At 39.4% G+C, this 21,489-nt stretch overlaps 1 protein-coding gene across 5 annotated transcripts in view; it reads right to left on the bottom strand.

Annotated features, from left to right (window-relative positions):
• Window positions 1-21,489, bottom strand: part of PTPRM (protein tyrosine phosphatase receptor type M) — a 929,698-nt gene that overhangs the window by 227,642 nt on the left and 680,567 nt on the right. The window lies entirely within an intron of this gene.

Raw genomic sequence — 21,489 nt, 5'->3', positions numbered from 1 at the left:
GATTGACGTCAATCACTTAGAGGAAAAGGAGGAAGGTGAGAAGAGCTTTCTTCTCTTGAATACATCAGACTCATACACTATGTGCCCCGTATCCTCTTGATGTGCTCCTAATAGCCAAACAGCACATTTTTGCTCTTTTAAATAATAGGAGAGTGGACCTCTCCCCACATCATGCCACCTTTAAAAAAGAGCATCACAGAATGGAAACAAATCTGCCACTGAGACATGCATTTTGAAGGCTCATGAGTTCATTATGTTTGTATTCCTCACAATAAAAGAAATAAAAACTGATATACAGCAGGTGAAATAAGTATTGAACGTAATTTATGGACATCTAGGGTTTGATTTCTTTGCCTCTGTGGATTGGATGGGTTGCTACTGACACCTAGTGAGAATTTCATGTCAATAGCACATTTAGAAATAGATTTACTTAGAAAATTGGTCACATGTTTAATATTTATTCTCCTCATTACAATAGTAATGTACATCAGTTATGACCTGCGCCCTGCACTCCCTCAGAAATACATATCTCTTCGTCCCTTCTGTGGGCACTACACTCAGGGATCTTCTGTGCAGGCGCCGGCGAGTCACTGTGACCTGCGGTGTGCACGCCCATAAGGCGCTCTCCCCACTTCTTCCCTGCATAGTCATTGTTAGGAACCATGAGTACATGGTGAGGACTATGCAGGGAGGAAGTGGGAGAGCACCTTATCAGCGAGCATATCGGAGATCACTGGAGCGGAAGTCATTGGTGCATGCACAGAAGATCCCTGAATGCTGTGCTGAAAGAAGGGAGGATGAGGTATTACTGAGGGAGTGCAGAGTCCGAGGCCATAACTGACATACATCAGAGGGGGTAATATTGTAATGAGGACAGGAGGCAGGGAATTCTTCCAGACACCGCACGCCCCAGAGCCTGGAAGAAATAATTAGCATAAAGACAGAATATAACATTTCTCAGCAACAAGATCATTATTATAAGGCATACAGGTAGGACTAGTTTAACATTTCTATTACCTGTATGCCCATATTAATAGGTCATATACATTGGGGGGGTTGACAGATTCCCTAGATGGCTCTTTTGCAGCCATTGTCATTAAGAACTATCTTCAGTGTCAAGAAGAACAAGGAGTCCTGGAAGTGATGAAATGGCCCCACAAAGCCCTGATCTCATCATAAAGTCTGTCTGGGATTACATGATGAGACAAAAGAGACAAAAGGGTTTCCATAACCTTACATCCTCAGAAGATCTGTGGTTAGTTCTCCAACATGATTGGACAACTTTTGCTCATTTCACATTCCATTTTGTTAAATGGTAAAAATAAACTATTGACACTTGCATTTTTTAAAGCAATCTTCCTACACTTGAAAGCATTTTTTCCACACCTGCCTAAAACTTTTTTCGCAGTACTGTATGTGCATAATCATATAACCAGTGCACCTACACAGAAGTCTCCTGAAGTTCTCTCAGACAGATCACTTTTGCAGTTCTCTCTCTTTGGTTTTGTGAGAACATTCCCCCTCCAGAGCGGAGTATCACATGTATAGAAATGACTTGAATGCAGCAGCAGGAATAGGCCGGGGCTAATTGATTTACATGAAGAATGAACTTATTAGGAAATGCCATAATACAAATGTGTTTTATAAGGCTGCACATTGTGCAAACGGCTTTGTTCTCTCATCTACTTTCTATCCAGATTTAATCTCGACTAGCATTGTCATTGAAATGTATAGATAATCCAGTTATGATTTATCAAAGCTCGCCGCAATTTATCTGCATTGTTCATATTCTTCATCTCTGGACCAGAACGTCTTGATGTTCACTAATCTTCTAGGTATATGGACCATATCTAAATAGACTTTGTAAGTAGCTTTTCTTTGCGGCACATATTTTTGTAATATTCTTCTGTCAATCATATTACATTCAGTCTCTATTTCTAGCATTATTCCTCTATGCTAATCAGTGCAATTTGGAGTCACACTGTGCATGTATCATTTATTACTGAAATATTTCATTATTTTCTAAAATACTAATAAAACGTCAAATTGGATTTGGAGTGGGTAGTGTATATGTAGAAAGAATCTCATCATTAGGTAATAGTGATGAGTGAACGTACATGGATAAGCTGTTATCCGAGCATGGGTGCTAACCGAATGTCTTCGGCGTGCTCGAAAAATATGTTCCAATCCCCGCGGCTGCATAGCGTTATCAATGTTCCTTGTTAATGATAACTAATCCAGTCCTTTCACCCTTCAATCCTATGTCGCACTGCTAGGAAGCAACTGCAGTTCTCTAATTTGCCTTGAGCAAATCAAGCTCTATTCATAGGGGCCAATTTATCGAAGCTTTTATGGCCCAAAAATGGCACAAAAGCTCCGAGAAGTCGCAAATTGCACAATGTGGAGCTGCATAAATATTTTGGAGGTTCAATCTGCTTAATATTCTTTTTTAATGACTTTAAATTAACAATAAACTCTGAAATGAATATATCCCATGTGAGTTATTTTTCAAATTTCCTTAAACATGGGACAAATTTCCCCTGACTGCAAGATGGTAATGGTCAAAATATATATAAAAAAATATTGGCTCAAGTACTCAGTGTGTTAACCTTAGGGAGTTGCACATATCAACTGTCATTACTGAACAAGTCACTATTGGCACTGATAGAAGGGCCCATGACGGCGAGGTACGATCACAGTCTTGTACTTGGCGGCCAAACCTATAGAAAGATGCACAATATGCTACATTCCCTAGTTAATCAATGTGACAGCATTTTCTTAGAGACAATGTAACTCTTGCATTGTATGGTTACGTTATTTGTCCATTATACAATAGAAGATACTGCCCAATCCAATGTAGTGAACATTTATCATGTTTTTGATGAATGGCATCGAAACCCTATATACAGTCATGGCTAAAAGTGTTGGCACCCTTGAAATTGTTCCAGAAAATGAAGTATTTCTCCCAGAAAATTATTTAAATTACACATGCTCTATTATCTGCATGTTTATTTCCTTTGTGTGTATTGGAACAACACAAAAAAAATGAAAAAAAAAAAGGCAAATTAATTTGGTGACTTGTTCAAGACTTATAAACCACTGGATGGGTATACATAGACACATATAGCATAAAAATCTCCTATCAAAAGTCATTTATTTTCCAAAGCTGGTCATCACATGCTGTACACCATGGGAAATATTAAGACAAGAGAAAACATGAGGATGGACAAATTTGTAATTATATTATTTATTGTTACATGGGTATTCCCATCTCCAAGATCCTATATCAATAATAATCATAATAATAATATCAAATACCGCCAATTAGAAATGTAGTATGGTTCTTCTGATTCACTATGTCACTTACCCTATGTGCAAGGAATTGTAGTAACTTTGGTATCCATGGTTATGACCACTTATATAATGACAGTTAGTTAGTTAGTGGTCGTAACCATGGATACCTAAGCTACTGCAATGCCCTGCACATGGGGTAAGCGACATAGTGAGTCAGAAGAACTATACTACATCATATCTTAGTTAATGGGTGGTGTGAACACTGTCTGACCGACGTGTTCACATTTGTGCACTTCACATGTGTTTTTAATCCATTTTTTCCTTGCTTAGCATGGTTTGGGAGACCCCACCCCTCTCCTGTGTGAGGTGTACAAAAGAGCTGTCTCAGACCATAAGCCCACACTGTGGAGCAGCCTGTCTGAATCCTGTTCATGTCAAGACACTGTTCAGATGTTCAGGTATTAAATACATTAGATAGGGACTGCTTCGACGCGGGTTACCTTGACGTTGGTGAGGCAGCTTGGTATACGTTTTTTTGCAAAAAAACATATCGACTAAATACCCTGTATTTGTTGTTCAGCACTTGCTGATTACTGCCATATTTTTGGCTGCAGAGAATTTTTGCAAATTTTTGCAAATCTGCCATTCTATGTTCTCTTGTTATATCCATGTCTAATTGGAGGTATTTGATATTAATAATATTATTACACCTATTGGAATAGGATCTTGGAGATGGGAATACCCCATTAAGCTAAAGGTTATATAGAGTGCTGTTTTCCTGATCTTTTATAGTGTGCCTAAATAGCCGTGCCCTAGTGATCTAGTAGAATGTGCAAAACCAAAACACCATTACCTGAATGCCTATGAACTGGAAAGCCAATGTCTATGTTCAAGTTTTAAATTAGAAGAAATGAGTGCTAAAATCTATTTTGGGAACATATTCATATTCAGGCAATTACATTAATTTATTGACTTTGTATTACTTTGATCTTTTAATGACATCATACTGTATATCATTAGACTGGTTCATCTTTCCAAATTTGCATCAAAAGTTCCCAGAGGATTTACTTGTTGAGGAGCAGTACTGTATAAAGAACACCACAAACTAGAAAATCAAGAAAATATCTCCTACACAGAAAGGGCATTGAGTAGATAACAACATGTGGCAAATGGCTCCAGTACCATCCCCGTTCCAGATGACTACTTAACAACAAAGAGCAGAAGCCGCACTGGAAGATACTTAGATGCATTCATTTTGGACGCGTGCCCATCGTTATTATACGGGGTTAGAGGGACAACAGGTGTTCAAATTATTACGGCGATAAGATCGGCGTATTTATTGCATCGTGGAAACGTTTAAAGCCATATATATTGTTGGGGAGGAAGATTCATTGCTTTGCTGTTGACAGTGTGTCATTAGTACAACAGGATCATTTCCTATGTTACACAAAGAGGTGATCGCTCCCAGACATAATAACTGAAGCTAATGTTTGGGTATTAGGACAATTGTTTAATTAGAATGAAGACGCTACGCGTGTTCTTGTACAATTACGCTCGGTAATGACATTTGTCGCAATGTCTTCCACCTCTTCCCTACCATGCTATGCTATGTAATGAATATCAGGTCCCCAGGACTAGGAGGGGGTAACGCTGCTGTTTATTCAAAGACACCAGCACAAGTTAATAGACAGTTATAAACTAATTGAGTGTGTCTGTTGTGATATCTTCTCATTCATCTAGCTCTTTCGGTTTAGTTCTGGAAGGCGTCCATATGGTGCTGAATCCTGCTGCTGAAAACTCTCTGAAGAATTGAGAAAAAGCGAACAACGGGAAGTAAACTTTAACTGTTCTGAATGTGTTCAGCACTTCTGATATTAACCGCATAGCTTCAGATTCAAAGTAGCATAAAATGTCCACAAGACTTAAAAGAAAAGTAGATGCAACTTATTAACATCTAGATGAAGGGATCTACGTACTTTAATATCCATTAAATAGCAGCATATATTGAGGATTATCATTTTGTATCTGTTCTACATCATACCTAAGTATTATTCCACAAAATCTGGCTCTGCAGACTCAACCGGATAAAGGTCTTGATTTACAGCAGTTGAGATATGAATAGTGAAGAAGAACTTGGATTTTTAGGTTTGAGAATAGAAAATAAGGAGGAAAGGTCTTGGCTCTAATATTCCTCGTCTTTCCTTAAAGAAACACTCCCATCAAAGTTTTTACCCTATTAATAAATTGCAGTCATCATATTATATAGCATTATGTAATTACAATTGCTCATTTTTCCTTTCTACCCAGCTAATTCTCTTTTCTCTGCTCTTTGTAGAAACAGAATGTTTCTTGTCCCTGCATTTATCATTCCCCTTTAAAACTGCTGACACAATTGTTCCCTCCTCCACTCAGCCAGAGACTTTTGCAGTGATTCATGACTCATGCAGGGAAAATTGACCTCCTGTTTCTACATAGAGCTTAGAAGGATTCAGCTAGTCAGCTTTTAATCACGTGATGTCAGACCTAATAGAAAAAGAGAATTAGCTAGGTAGAAGGGAAAAATGAGCACTTATAAGTACACAGTGCTATATGACATGATGATTGCAATATATTAAGGGGATACACATTTTGATGAGAGTGCTTCTTTAAAGGGGTTATCCTGGACTTTGTTTATTTTTCTTATGGGGCTAAGACCTTACAGGCAGGTAATTGACAACTACCTGTCTATTCTGCCTGGCACCAATCTCTGCCAGCTCAGAGCAGTCACAGTCTCTCAGAAGGCGATTCTGCTACTTCATATGACCTTACGTTAACAAAAGAAGCTCTTCCTCTTCCAGGCTGTTCTGTCAATAGGACGTCACTGTCAACATCACACTAATTGCAAGTCAAGACCCCGCAGTTAGGCAGTGAGAAGTCAGCTATTAATCAGCATGACATCGACCATGATGCCCCGTCTACAGTGCAGACCGGAACAGAAGTAACTGCTCTGTCAATGTGACGTCAACGGTTCCACAGAATTGCCAGCATGATCAATTTGTGACCGCCCTGTGCCAGCAGAGATCGTCACCGGGGAGTTCAGGCAGGAAGTTAGCAACTACCTGTCTGTAAGTTCTTAGCCTCATAAGAAAAAAATACAAATATCATGGATAGCCCCTTCAAAGAGGTTGTCCCAAAATAACAACCGGCCTCCATATTGCAGTCAGATCTGTGGTCGCTTCTTGGACGGGCTTCACATTTGTCCTGCAGGAGCAGCTACTGAGTCATCTTCTCTCTAATAAAGAGCAGCACAACTTGGTCATATAGGGCTCATAGACAAGGTTTCCCTAATTAATGTGTATTAATTAACGGAAAGTATTAAATACATCTATATATACAGTATACTTCATGTACCCTGTAGTTGAAGAACTATTTGATCGCACTGTCAAAACTTCTCTGCTAGTTTGACTGACATTTATGGAGTTGATTCGAGTGCAGTTAACCTTTTGTGCATCCTTTATTGCATTACCCTATCTAGTACACCACAATCCACCATGTTCTCTGTATACCACCATTTATTGCAATAAGTCACATCCATCTGCACGTAAGCTTGATCCAGGAACTACTCATTTTAAAACTGGGGCCACATGGTTACTTTGTAATACATAGGGGTTTAAAGGAAATGCTTGTTACAAATAAATACATGGGAGTATCATCTTGGCCAATTAAAACTCAGCAAAGAAAATGTCAGAAATCTGAATACAGAGCAATGAGCATTAATTTGCTATCATCATTACCTATTAGGAAGAGAATTAAACAGCTCATTAACCACTTTAGTCATGTGAGTGACCTGTCTGAAATGCATAGGTCATTGTAGCAGAGAAGGGATTAACTAATAAACACATAAGGAATAAGATACTTCTGTCTGTTGCTCACTCTCTCCATAGAACATGCTGTGTGGCAACCCACTGACTTGCGTGACTCCTGCAGAAGACTTCATTAGTCAATGCCATCTTCAATCTGCTTCAGTTATGTTACTCCTGGATCCCAGAGGATGGGAGCTCTCCTCAGTGAATGCAACCTACACTGAAGATAAACTGGCTCATTTTACAACACATCAGGCCAGCACGTCCTTACTCTCAACAGCATCTCAAAACACAGGAAAATCTATAAATGCTATTAACCTTGCCAAGGTATTAAATGAAAGAGATGTATGTGTAGGCAGGAGCACCTAATGTCCCGGCAGCCTAACTACTAGCACAACAGTGGTCTCACTTCTAGAAGACAAGACATCATTTACATAGGACAAATATCACTTAAAGCTATTTGCATCCACATGACACTTCCTAATATTTTTATTCTTACAGTTTTTCCTATACCACAGTATGTAATTGTTGTACCAATATTACTTTACTGGGTCCTCGCCAATAGATCATTGCCTCCATTCCAGGAACATTAGATTATAGACTCCACTAGGGCAGGTAAAAAAAAACAATATTGCATTAAAATGGTCTTCTAGAGGGTCGGACTTCTCAAAAAGATAGCTAGTATGTGTAATATATGGTGGGAACTTAAAATCTGTCAAAGGAAATCTATTCAGGATAAGAGGATGTCTACTTAAATAGGTTGTGCAGGACTAACTTACTGTTGACCTAACCTTAAAATTGCCCTTCAATTTCATATTGTTAGGAATTCAGCACTTGATACCTCCACCAATCAGCTCCTCCCATGAAGTGAATGATAGCTGAGAAAAAGTACGAAGCTGTGCTGTTCTAGCTCTGTAAATTGTGGACATCCGGTTACTGCAGGAGTTGCAAATAGGTAATCGTTAAGAGTGCTAGGTAGTTGCTTTTTTGCATTGGCTGATTGAGGGGAGTCTTGCTTGGTGGAGCCTTTGCTCTTTTACCTCAAAATGCCCCACTACATCTACAAAACCAGACCATCCCCCATAGTCATACTAAACAGAATTGAGATAAAGTTTGGTTCTGACCACAGACCCATCAATTACCTTATAGGGATTCATATAGAATGAAACTAATACATGTGGTTTATATACTTTTCCAAATAATATGAGAAAGTACTATTCCTGTACTATTTGGTTTAAATGTCAGATGTGCATATGTTGCTGAAACCTTGACACATAGTTATTATATGATCCACTCCAGAAATCTTAGACAGACATTCTGATTTTGCCGTGGATTTGTAGAGGTTGTCCTGCGGCTGTATAACAGATTAGTTCAAGGATTAGACCCATTGTTGGTAATGTTGATCATCTTCTAAGCAAAGTTTTGGGAACCCTATCGACATAAATTGAATGAGGACTGTTGTTGGGTTTCAAAGAGAGCTCAGTGTGGAATAGAAGATGGAATCCATGTCCAATGGGCGCTTTTACACATTTTCTGATGGAATGCATTGGTACAGTACATTGTATTGTACAGAACTGTGAAATATCCGGCTCTTCTAATCTGTCACATAGCAACAAACCATAGATTTCCCTAATTCATGACATTTTGCTATGTTTTTCCTAATGGAAAACAAATAGAGCTCTGTGTTTTTTTGTAGCTAGTGCTGACATCATGGTCTAAATTGTACCTAAGTATTCAGCCTATGGTACGTGCACCCTGCATGGTACACTCCATGTCTCAAGAGATACATACAGTCAAGTAGATGTAAATAGTTATGTCCCCTCAAAAAAATTGAGAAAAGTATTCAAGCAATAATACCTTTATTGGCTAACCAGAGAAATTATATTTGCAAGCAAGCTTTCAGGGCTCAAAAGGCCCCTTCTTCAGGCTGAATTACAAGTGAATTACTGATAAGAGATGGCAACATTTAAATAGAAATTACAACAGGACATGAGGTGATACAGGTCAAGGAAATTAAATTAAGGTTTTTGCTACACATGTAAATGAGGTGGCAGTGTTCTATTAGAGATCTGAAGACCTTCTTTTGGAGGTGTGAACTGTGTCCATGTAATGAGTCATGAATCCAGGTGTCAAATTCAGTCCTATTGTTAGAGATTGGAACATGTTTATAAATTTATACTCCCAAATTTTCCTTTCTCTGTCACTATTAAAATGACCTTTCAATATTAGGACTTTTAGATCTGCCAAGCTGTGTCCAGGTCTAGACAAGTGTATTCCTACAGGTGTGTACAGCTCATTTTTATCGTATGTCTATGCAGATTCATCCTTGTTTGTAGTTTTTGCTTAGTTTCCCCAATGTATGTCCCTGCATTGCACCTTGTACACTGTATCATGTACACGACATTGGAGGATGTACATGAAAAAGAGTCCATGATCTTATAGTCCTGAAGGTACCTATTTGGGGATAGTCTGGTATTAGGTCCAGTAGGGGGGATGACATGGTCAAGCCCATAGATGATCTTTGTTAATTCCTCTTTGCATTTTTTGGTGGGATCTTACTGAAGGGGGGTGTAGTATTTTTTGTCCAGGAGTACACAGACAACTCCTGGACAAAAAATACTACATCCCCCTTCAGGAATGCCACTGCTCTCCTACAAACAGCCTCCCAACCTAAGGAATATCCTTGTCAGAAGTGCCCTCGCATCACCATCAGAGATGGGCACAGTCCCCTGTAACAGTAAGAAATGCAAGACCTGCACCCACATATCAGCAACAGATAAAGTCCCCATACCCAACACAAATCAGGACTATAAGATCATGGACTCTTTTTCATGTACATCCTCCAATGTCGTGTACATGATACAGTGTACAAGGTGCAATGCAGGGACATACATTGGGGAAACTAAGCAAAAACTACAAACAAGAAAGAATCTGCATAGACATACGATAAAAAATGAGCTGAACACACCTGTAGGAATACACTTGTCTAGACCTGGACACAGCGTGGCAGATCTAAAAGTCCTAATATTGAAAGGTCATTTTAATAGTGACAGAGAAAGGAAAATTTGGGAGTATAAATTTATAAATATGTTCCAATCTCTAACAATAGGACTGAATTTGACACCTGGATTCATGACTCATTACATGGACACAGTTCACACCTTTAATTTCCTTGAACTGTATCACCTCATGTACTGTTGTAATTTCTATTTAAATGTTGCCATCTCTTCTCAGCAATTCACTTGTAATCAAGCCTGATAAAGGGGCCTTTTGAGCCCTGAAAGCTTGCTTGCAAATATAATTTCTCTGGTTAGCCAATAAGGGTATCACTGCTTGAATACTTTTCTCAATTTTTTGAGGGGACATAAGTATCTACATCTATTTTTCTGGCTAACACGGTACCACGACATTATTTTGTATTGTACATACAGTCAAGTGTAAGATCATTTTCTGGAATTGATTCCTTAGAGAAAAATAGTATATGTAACTCGTTTTTCGTAGACACATCAGTACTATTACCGAATTTGCAATAATATTCTCTGTTATCACTACAGCTGCTTGAATCATTTATGATGAAGCGTAATTTCAAGGGAATTTTAGTGACTCTTGTTTACATTCTAACATTTTCTCCCTCTATCGGCTGAAACATTGCCTAGTTAAATCGTTCCAGCTTATTTAATTTGCTTGTCAATTAGAGAATCATACTAGCTTTAGGGATAAAATATGTTTCTTGCAAAGGGATTCCTAGGAATATATTGAGACAATCAAGAAAGGAGATGTCTCATAAATTAATGAGCTTTCATAAGGGGGAGAGAGGGCGATGCTTCAGGGCCATTGAGGTAGATGTAAATTTGTCACTGACATAAAATCTGCCACACTTTAAATTGTTGGGAAATTAAATCTCCATAGCTGACAGTACCATGCTATTAAATCAGAATTAAATGGTCTAATGATTCATCCATCACCTCAACACATGCAAAACCAAATAAAATGCTTTGGTTTCCATATATTTGCCAGAAGTGTTTTGTCAACGTCAAGGCCGTGTACTAATTATCAAGCAGCAAAACAATTAAGTATTAATTGGGAACGTATTATTGTCACCCTATTTCTTCAGGACTCTCCTAAAGATGGAGCAAGTCTTAAGAGAATCACCATGGCCTACACCTAACATAATACTGGTGTCCACTTGAGTAGCCATAGGGCATCAGGGACAACATGCAACTTTTATCTCTACACCCTAAAGCTAAATTTCTACCAACAAGTTTATCAATGCTGGGGCCATTGACATAAAAGAGGGGCCACTGTTCATTTCAGTTCTGGATTTATGTCCTATGTATTTTATGTTAGACAGGTACGTAGGATGTTCTCAAATCCTAAATAGATTCTCTACCCTCAGGAAGTGCTGTGATGCCTACATGCATTTATCTATTTTTCAACTTTTCCTTTCATCCATCCTCTGACACATCTCAAAATTAGGCCATTGTCTACGAAAGGCAGAGACACTACCAGTGAGCTACAGTAACCGCAATAACCCATACAATGTAGTAAACTCTCTAAATGGAGGAAATAAACATGACACAATTGCTGTTTTTTTCTGAAAGTAATTAGTAGCTAACGTATGTGAGTGGCAAAATTATGTTATGTACAGCTCGGCTCAATATGAAAAATAAACACATCCACTATACCAAATATTGCCCTTCTGAAAAAATACCAAACTACATGGTCAAGAAACAATAAGTGAGATATTAAGGAAACCAAACTGCATTAGAAAAACTATGAGCTCATGGATTCCTAGAGATAATATACCCCAAAAACAATTGCAGTAAGTATAAGTATCGCAAAGGGTCCCAAATATCAAAACGAGAAAAAAAAAAAAAAAACCTTTAAAATTTATTTTTTATTATTATGCATTAAAAACTTTCATAAAATACCCTGAGGATAGGGAATATAAAAGGGACAATACCGCACAGGATCTAAGTGCAATATTAAAAATATCACAAATAAAAGTGCAAAGCTGATGCACTCACCAGACTAAGGTTGAAGAAACTGCGTAATGACCCTGGGGGGATCCCAACCAAGGTCCTGGTTACTCGGTCCGCTGCACGGCTCCAATCGTCCACAGGTGAAAATGAAAAGATGCAGAAAACCAGTCTGGTGCTGTTGCTTTCGAAAATCATGACATGTGCTAAAGTAGCTTATTGAAAAAGTTTTTTATTCTGCATATACCAAGTAAAAACAAGTAAAAACAACATGATTCGGCTTGAAAAGAGCAAAAGCCTTTATCAGGTAAATTATATCTGATGAAGGCTTTTGCTCTTTTCAAGCCGATACGTGTTGTTTTTACTTGTTTTTACTTAGTATATGCAGAATAAAAAACTTTTTCAATAAGCTACTTTAGCACACAATGTAATTTTCGGAAGCGCCGGCACCAGACTCGTTTTCTGCATCTTTTCACTTTCACTCTGCGTCATCTTTCCCTATCCTTTCTCTAGTGAGTCCTCATAGTAGAGTACATGCAGGACAATATTCAATAATGAAAAAAGGTAAAATGGATAGTACGCAGCCTATGACCAGTTATAATGGACAGTTATACGCAGAACTGACATCCAAAAATGTGTAAAGACTAGTAGCAAAGAGTAATGTCCGTCACCCTATTCATGCAATAGCTGCATATACATTAACATTAGCAGACATTCCCTCTGCCCACTTGCATACGCATCTGATATTCTGATTAATCTAATTAACAGGGGTCCTGGATAATATTTAAAGGGAATCTGTCACCTCATTTTTGCCCTATGAGATGCGACCACCGCCATCAGGGGCTTATCTACAGCATTCTGTAATGCTGTAGATAAGCCCCCAATGTAACCTGAAAAATAAGAAACACATCGCTAGAAGATGGGAGGCGCCGGACCGTACCGCGACACCCTAGCCCTAACCCTAATAGGAAAATGGAAATAAATACATTTTTTTTATTTTATTATTTTTCCCTAACTAAGGGGGTGATAATGGGGGGTTTGATTTACTATTTATGGTGGGTTTTTATGTTAGGCAGCTGTCATATGCTAAAAGACACTTTTTATTGTAAAAATAGTTTTTGCATCACCACAATTTGAGAGCTATAATTTTTCCATATTTTGACCCACTGAGTCATGTGAGGTCTTATTTTTTGCCGGACGAGTTGACGTTTTTATTGGTACCATTTTCGGGCACGTGACATTTTTTGATCGCTTTTTATTCCGTTTTTTGGGACGCAGAATGAACAAAAAACAGCATTTCATGAATTTCTTTTGGGGGGGTGCGTTTACACCGTTTAGCGTGTGCTAAAATTGATAAGGCGGATTTAATCTTCAGGTCAGTACGATTACAGTGATACCTCATTTATGCCTTTTTTTATGTTTTGGCACTTTTATGCAATGAAAACAATTTTATATAAAAAATAATTATTTTTGCATCGCTTTACTCTGCAAGCTATAACTTTTTTACTTTTTCGCTGATGATGCTGTATGGCGGCTCGTTTTTTTGCAGGACAAGATGATGTTTTCAGCGGTACCATGTTTATTCATATCTGTCTTTTTGATCGCGCGTTATTGCACTTTTTGTTCGGCGGTATGATGATAAAGCATTGTTTTTTGCTTTGTTTTTTATTATTGAAGGGATTCACTAAAGGCGTTAACTAGTGGGACAGTTTTATAGGGCGGGTCGTTACGGACACGGCGATACTAAATATGTGTACTTTTACTATTTTTTTTTTTTATTTCCAAAAAATGAATTTATTAGGGAATATTTTTTTTTATTATTTATTTAGGGATAGTTTATAAATTATTTTTATACGTTTTTTTTTTTTTACTTTATTTTATTGTTCCAGGGGGGGACATAACTGTCATGTGTCAGATCGCTGATCTGACAGGCGCTGCACAGGCTTCCTCACTGCCTGCTCTCAGCAGGCAGTGAGGAAGCCGCCTCCCTGCAGGCCGCTGAAGGCCCCCGCGGCCATCTTGGATCCGGAGGCCTGCAGGGAAGGAGATCCTCGGAGCAGTGCAGCACATCGTGCTGCTCCGGGGTTCTCAGGGAAGCACGCAGAGAGCCCCCTCCCTGCATGATTCTTCCCTATGCTCCCGGTACACTGCTGTCATGTTTGATCGCAGTGTGCAAGGTGTTAATGTGCCGAAGGCGGTCTGTGACCGCCCCTGACACATAGTGCCGGGTGTCAGCTGTGATAATCAGCTGACACCCGGCCACGATCAGCGGCGCCGCTGATCGCGCTGACGTACTATCCCATCCCCAGTCATACGTGGACCGTGGACGGGATAGTACGTCTGCTGTGAGAAAGGGGTTAAAATAAAAACCCAATTAAAACAGCAAACATGAGACAACCAAATGGAGAAATGACAAGCCCAGGTTTATTCTGCACATGAATACAAACACATTTTTGCCAACATGACATTAAATAAATCACAACTCTCATCTGTGAGCATAACTACAGTAATCCGGTGCCAAATCACAGTCAAAAATGGATATATAAAAATACCAAGAGTAGCCATCAAAATGGTGCTAGCATGTAGTGCAAGAAAGCAGCTGAGACTACATAGAAGATTAGAATAGTAGGAGGAAAGTTTACTGGCTGCCAGAAAAGACCTTAAAGATGAAAGAATAATGACATGACCCCTGTCTCTCCTGACCTAAATCCTATTGAGAACTTGTGGACCCTTCTTAAATGGAAGATTTATGATGGATAGAAGGCTTATGACTGTTATTGAAAAGAATGATGGCTATACTGGTCAGAATTTTTAAATGTCAGAAATTTATTTTTGCACATTTTGATTTATTTAGTTATTATTCTCACATTAAAAGATGGAAATAAACAATTTATATGGAAAATTAAAACATTGTTTAAATACTGAGCAGTGTGAGATCTCAGCAGCAGGAAGTACAGACAGTGAGAACATGTCAAGTTGGCTAGGTGGTCATACATTGAGTTAAAGTTTCACAAAGGATTAGGTAGCCATTCTGACATGGATTTTCAAAGTAGGTACACCCGCCACACCAGGTCTACACGATTAATTCAATTATGTATGCATTTTTTAATGACACTATTCATTAATATCCATGAAATTCTGACTTTTCTCATAACCAATAAAAAACCTAAGGCTTCCATGTATCAGACATACAACATGCCCTCTGCACACAATATACGGAGATGGTTATTAAGCTTAGACAATAGCTTTTCATTTTTTATATATTCTTATTTTCTCCCTAAAAGCTGCTGCTGACTTTGGAGTTCAGTGCTGTTATGCAGAAGCTTTTGTATTCACAAACCATTGTGCTTTTAAAATTATTCTGTCTCTTTTTTATATATATCTCAGCATAGAAAAAAAAATTCATTGCAGTATTCTACTAAACTGCTACAGGGATTTGGGAAAGAAAACAAGCCTATTTCACTTTAAATGTCAAGATGCAATTCACCTCAGCATGCCATTCAAAGCATACAAAGAGATGGATAAATGCATCCAAAAATGTTGAGAAGGCCCACCAATCAAAGATGTCAGATCCAGGCAGATTGCTATTGATGAAACTGTATAGAACAGTCAGAGGTGGGCTGTAATCATAGTCATTCGACTAGAAAGAGTGAACCTGAACAGAGCAGAGATGTTACAATGGAAAGAATAAACAGCCTACAACAAAACATCATGTAGAAGCCATTAATAGTAAAACAAAAGAGCCTGCAATCACCGCCACAGAGCAACGTTACTTTCCTACCGCTCCCAGAGAGGAGCATGAATCATCTTAAATGTCTGTGCTCCAGTTCCCCTGAGACTAGGGCAGATTAAAGGCTATAATATCACTTCAGGTGACCAAGGATCTTCTCGTGTAACCTACATCAGGTCATACTTTACGTTTATTATAACTGCAAATTGGAAGTAACTTTGCCATTAAAGTCAAGTGTGAAAAATTCAGATAGCTCTTGGATCTAATTTAATTAGGGAGATGTAAGGATATGGTCCTACTAAACTAAGCATTGTAAAATTAGAGAAAAGTTTATTATTTCTGGAACTATGTGAAGTAAGGCGTCCTATAATACACAAGTCGTGATTGCTCAGATAGTTTAGATGAGGGATGCAACTTTATACAACCAGAAATGAACAAAGGAATTAAAGGGGCAAGCAAATCATATGTGAAGCTCCTCAGGTGCCCTTTGGGTAAGGGATCCAATATCTTTAAGCAGCTGTCTCCTCAAGATATGTCCCTTAAGGCAGCAAAGACATTACAGAAGCGGGTCCTGTTCTGCTGGTCTTATGGGGGTTTTACACATTTTACACACCGATTTTGTGACGTTATAGCGATATCGCTAGCGATATCGCTATGTGTGATACTTACCTCCGACGGCTCCCCCACTGTCCATCGCTGATCGCGCGAGAATGTCCGGCTCCATTTCTCGTTGGGCGCTTCCTGCTGGCGCCGACGAGCGACGCGTGGAGGACGTCAGGATCGCTGTGTGTGAAAGGTGAGTATCGTGCGCTGCGTCGCTGCTGCATCGCTGCCTGTGTGACAGCTCACTAGCGATCATTTAGCGATGCACCAGCGATCCTGACCGGGTTGGATCGCTGGTCGGATCGCTGGTGCATCGCTAAATGTAAAGGGGGCTTTAGTCCATCTATGGACAACACGGTGGCTCAGTGGTTGGCACTGCTGTTTTGCAGCGCTGGGGTCCTGGGTACAAATCCCACCAAGGACAATATTTGCCAAGAGTTTGTATGCTTTCCCTGTGTTTGTGTGGATTTCCTCAGGGTATTTATTTTTCTCCCCCTCACTTTCAAGACACACTGATAAGGAATTTAGACTGTGAGACCCAATGGGGACAGTGATGATAATATCTGTAAAGTGCTGTGGAAAATAATAGCGCTATGTAAGTAAAATAAATAAATACATTGACGTATTAAAAACCAGACCATTCAAGTACTGTAAACTAGTATTATATTTACACTGCAGGAACCACCGGCAGCTGGTCTGACTTCTAAGCACCCACAAGGCTAATGTATTAGGAGTCTGACTAATTGCAATTGTTACTGGGGCTTCTCTAAAACACATGACTGCAATAATTATGATTCAAAATCATTAAGATATGGCTCATTTCATAATTGAACCTGATACATTTTTTAAAATATGTAGAACAGTTTAATTATGATTGATTGCTGATGAATATAGTGATAGGTGGCTGCCAGACTCATGGTGGATGGGAGATATGTATCACAGAGGTGGATGTCCTCCGTGATATAAACCTGCAGTAATGCTGGACATGATAGGGTCAGGTCATAATCTAAGCAGCTGAAGACTTAGGGTGGGAAGGCTGCTCATCATATCCCATTGTAAAATGTGACCTGATTATCTCACACACTGTTCTGAGTCTGGAGGTATGTGGACCTCCTAGATTGTGTGGTTTTGCTAAGAGACTAAGAAGTTAAAGTCTAACCCAAGCGGAGAAACCAGCAGTATTGTACAGTCTTTTTATTTATGCTTCATTTTGTGCTGGACAAGATCTGACAAGTTTTCCTGTGATGCGATTTTTGACAAACTAAATAAACCAGACGAACTTTTAAATAGAAATGGTTCTTGTGAAACCTCACATTGCGCTCAAGTGAGTAGCATTGTTACATGTGGTGTTAGAAGTGTGGGCAGTGTTCCCAGGGAACACAACTGACTACTTCAGAAGTACTGCATGTCTAGAGTGAAGGCGGCTATGAGCCTGGGAGCAACGTTAGACAGCATGGAGGACTTGATTAAACAACTGGCGCAAGCCCAGCAGCAGCACTAACAACAACAGCTGGCAAAACAGGAGACAAATAATCTGTTTATGCAACAGCTCCAGCAGCAGAAGAAGCAACAGATCCAGCAGCAGCAACAAATCCAGGACCGACAAAAGCAGCAGCAGATTGAATTACTCACAGAGGTGATTTGTGGCACGGCAGCAGCTGCAACTCAAAGGTCAATTTCTCGTCTGGGTGGTTGTGAGGAGAGCCTTGCAGAGTATGACCCAGGGTGACAACATAGAGGCCTTTTTAACTGTTTTTGAAAGAGTCGCCGATAGGGAGATACTCCCGCCAGAGCAGTGGGCAGAAGTCCTGGTGCCATATTTAAAAGGGAAACCACAAAAAGCCTACTATTATTTAGCCTTACAGTATGCCAAAGAATATGTAAAATTGAAAACAGAAATTTTGGCACGCTTGGGGGTGACAATAACTGTCAGGGAACACGCAGGTCCACCGCTGGGCATATCCCAGGGGTACCATCACTTCTGTCCAGGCCTATTTCATGAGTTTTATTTTTTTTTAAATTCTGTGGAAGCATGGTTGAAAAGCAATGTTTGATTTTCATTTGTTCATTTTCATAGATTTTTTATTTATTACTACTTTTGTCAGATTCAAGTTATTTCTGTGACCATCGTGGGTTTTTCTGTCATTAAATGAGGGGTACCAACAATTTTGACCGCGTGTGTATAAGTATATGCCCCCCACTGTTTTGAATGATGCTAAGGCTTATATGGGGGCTCTGTGTCATCATTAGAGACACATCCTTATTTCTGATTATTGTATATTTTACTATGTTATATGCCGAGAATATCAGAAGATCCCCAATTATCTGACTTGCTTATAACTATTCTCAAAATTCACTTTACTGACTACCACATCTCATATAATATACATATGCAAAGGAGATTGCACTGTTATGGCTAAATCTAATAAGCTCCAACTGTGACTGCCGTCACTTCCAAAGTACATGAAGCGAACGAAAGAACGAAGCCATACAGTGAAAGGAAGTAAACAATCTCAGCATTGCAGCATTTCAAATGAAAGTGCCATCGTCTAGTGCTGTCAATCATTAAGTGGGCCACGAGGCAGAGAAACTTACCTAAGCTTCACAAAGTTGTGACTGATATAATTGAGGAAAATGCGACGAAACGTGCAAAAGTCTCATAAAGAGCCACAAGCTTATCCCCGCAGAGCTGAGAAAAAGTTTCAGAGCATTAAACAATGTCTAAACAAAAAATGCCATGGATGTCATTCACAAGAACTAACTTATCAGGATATTTTTCTTAGTGATATTATGACTGGTCATGAAATTGCCTCTCACTTTAGGCCTCTTTCACACTTCAGTCTTTAGACGTCTCTCTCTCTCTCTTTTTCCAGAGTAATGTTCCTTTAAATTTCATACACTGGCTGCTGCGACGGATCCGTCCAAAAAATGGATCCGGTGCATCAGTTTTTTGCAAATCTGCAACGGATCCGTTTTTTCACACTTTGACGGTTTGGAACTGACGTCAAAAGACTGAAGTGTGAAAGAGGCCTTACACTTTTACATTTCATACCAGAAGCCTTGCACAGCTTGCTGCACCCTGTGAAATAATACATGAGGTCATGGCCAACTGGAGCATCAATCACAAACATGTAACTCCCCACCAACAACAAGAAAGAGCTGCACAAACTGAAGTCTACAGCACATCCAGAACAATGAGCAGATCCTGCAGTAATGATTAATGGCTCACAATCAGGGCTCATGCAGATTGTCCTTGTGGTAGATCGACTCACTGCAACGGGTATACTGATGCTTTAAGAACTTCCTTTGGTTTGTGATAGGCTGCATAAACCAAGGTGCAGTAAAGCAAATATAGCCCTCTGGGCAAAAACAGGAAAACAAAACAAAATGGTGGCAGTAAAACACATTTCCTCTAACAGGGGGGTTCCACAAGTTCACCGCTAGCAGAACACACACACACGGTTCAGGTTTTAGCCTACAACACAGGCACAAGCACTTTCCTGGAGTGTTTCCTCTCTAGGCACACTGAATACTGTGGCCTTTGAAAGCCAGCTACTTAAGCCCCGGACCATGTGACTTCTCCATCATGTGACTGATCACATGACTGTGACATCACACAGGTCCTGTCAGGACATGGTGGTGCTGGCTCTGCAGGTGGCGATAAGGTGGACATTCTCCCACCTGCTCTATGAATATCCACATAAAACCAGCCCATTTATGCAACTTTAGCTTAAACCTCGCAACACCTTAGGGTGCTTGAGGAAAATACTCTGGCTTTATATCACTGATGCCATTAAGCATAGTGACACATATCTCCCCTTCAGTACTTTACCAGTGACTTTGTCAGACCGTATAAATCGGACAAGTACTTCTGAAAATCAGATGACATCCGAGTGCTGTCCGGTGATCTAATATTCCAAGACTCCCATAATAGAGAATTTGGAGAATTTTATTTTCATTCTTTCCACCGCCGAGAAAATCGGATTCCACTCTGATCAAAGTCTGGCTAGCATAATTGGACCGATTTTCTCGGATGGAGAGAAAATGGTCGTCTGCACCTGCCCTCAATGTCATATTTACTGTTCAGTCCATAGTATGAATACAGAGGCAGCACAGTGGCTCAGTGGTTAGCATTGTTGCCTGCAAGCGTTGGGATTTTGGGTTAAAATTTCCCCAATGAGAACATCTGCAAGCAGTTTGTATGTTTCCCATGTATGTGAGGTTTTTCCACCGGATACTCCGCTTTCCTCCCACACTCCAAAGACATTCTGATAAGGAATCTAAATTGTGTGTCCCAATGGGGACAGTGCTGATAATGTCTGTAAGGCGCTGTGGCATATGATAGCGCTATATAAGTAAGCATAATAAATAAAATGCTTAGGGCCGAGGAAAGAATTATCATTGTTAAAATCCATTAAAAGCGTCAAGAGTGCATATCCAGTGCTGAGTTATCTCATCTATTATTATTATTATTATTATTATTATTATTATACAGCTATTATACAGTGAATATGTGGTGGCCACAAGAGGTCGGGATGTTGAAAACAGTTGAAGTGAACTTTGCTACTTGTTTCTGCAAACTCCTATAGAAATGAATAGGAGTTACGGAAACAGTAAAGCATAGGGGACTCTGTACCTATAACTCTGGGTATACTGCGTAGTGTAGGTCGCTGTGCTATACGTTTTCTATAACTCCCATTCTCTTCTATTGGAATCGTGGAAGCACCATATTCCTTGGCTCCTCTGTCCATTGTATATAAGCAAGTAATCTCATCTCTGCCATGAATCCCTGAGATGTAAATCTTACATAAATGGGTATATTATCTAGTTTAAAATGCCTGTCTATTCTGCATTACACATATGGCCCATTGATCTAGTGGGCATTGTGTATTATTTCATTTTCCCCCATGGTTTTCCTGATAACTGGTCGCAGTAGGAGAAAATTTCATGTCATCTTATCGTCCAATGAGCCTTCTTGCAATGATTGCCTAAAGATGACTGGTAAATTCAATTTTTTTTAATCTTGAAACCCCTTTATGGC

Source organism: Dendrobates tinctorius, unplaced genomic scaffold, assembly GCF_039654945.1.
Source record: "Dendrobates tinctorius isolate UK_male_01 unplaced genomic scaffold, ASM3965494v1 ptg000171l, whole genome shotgun sequence".
NCBI classification, from domain to species: domain Eukaryota; kingdom Metazoa; phylum Chordata; class Amphibia; order Anura; family Dendrobatidae; genus Dendrobates; species Dendrobates tinctorius.
The sequence above is the reverse complement of the archived record's forward strand: the minus strand, read 5'-3'. Positions and strand labels throughout refer to the sequence as shown.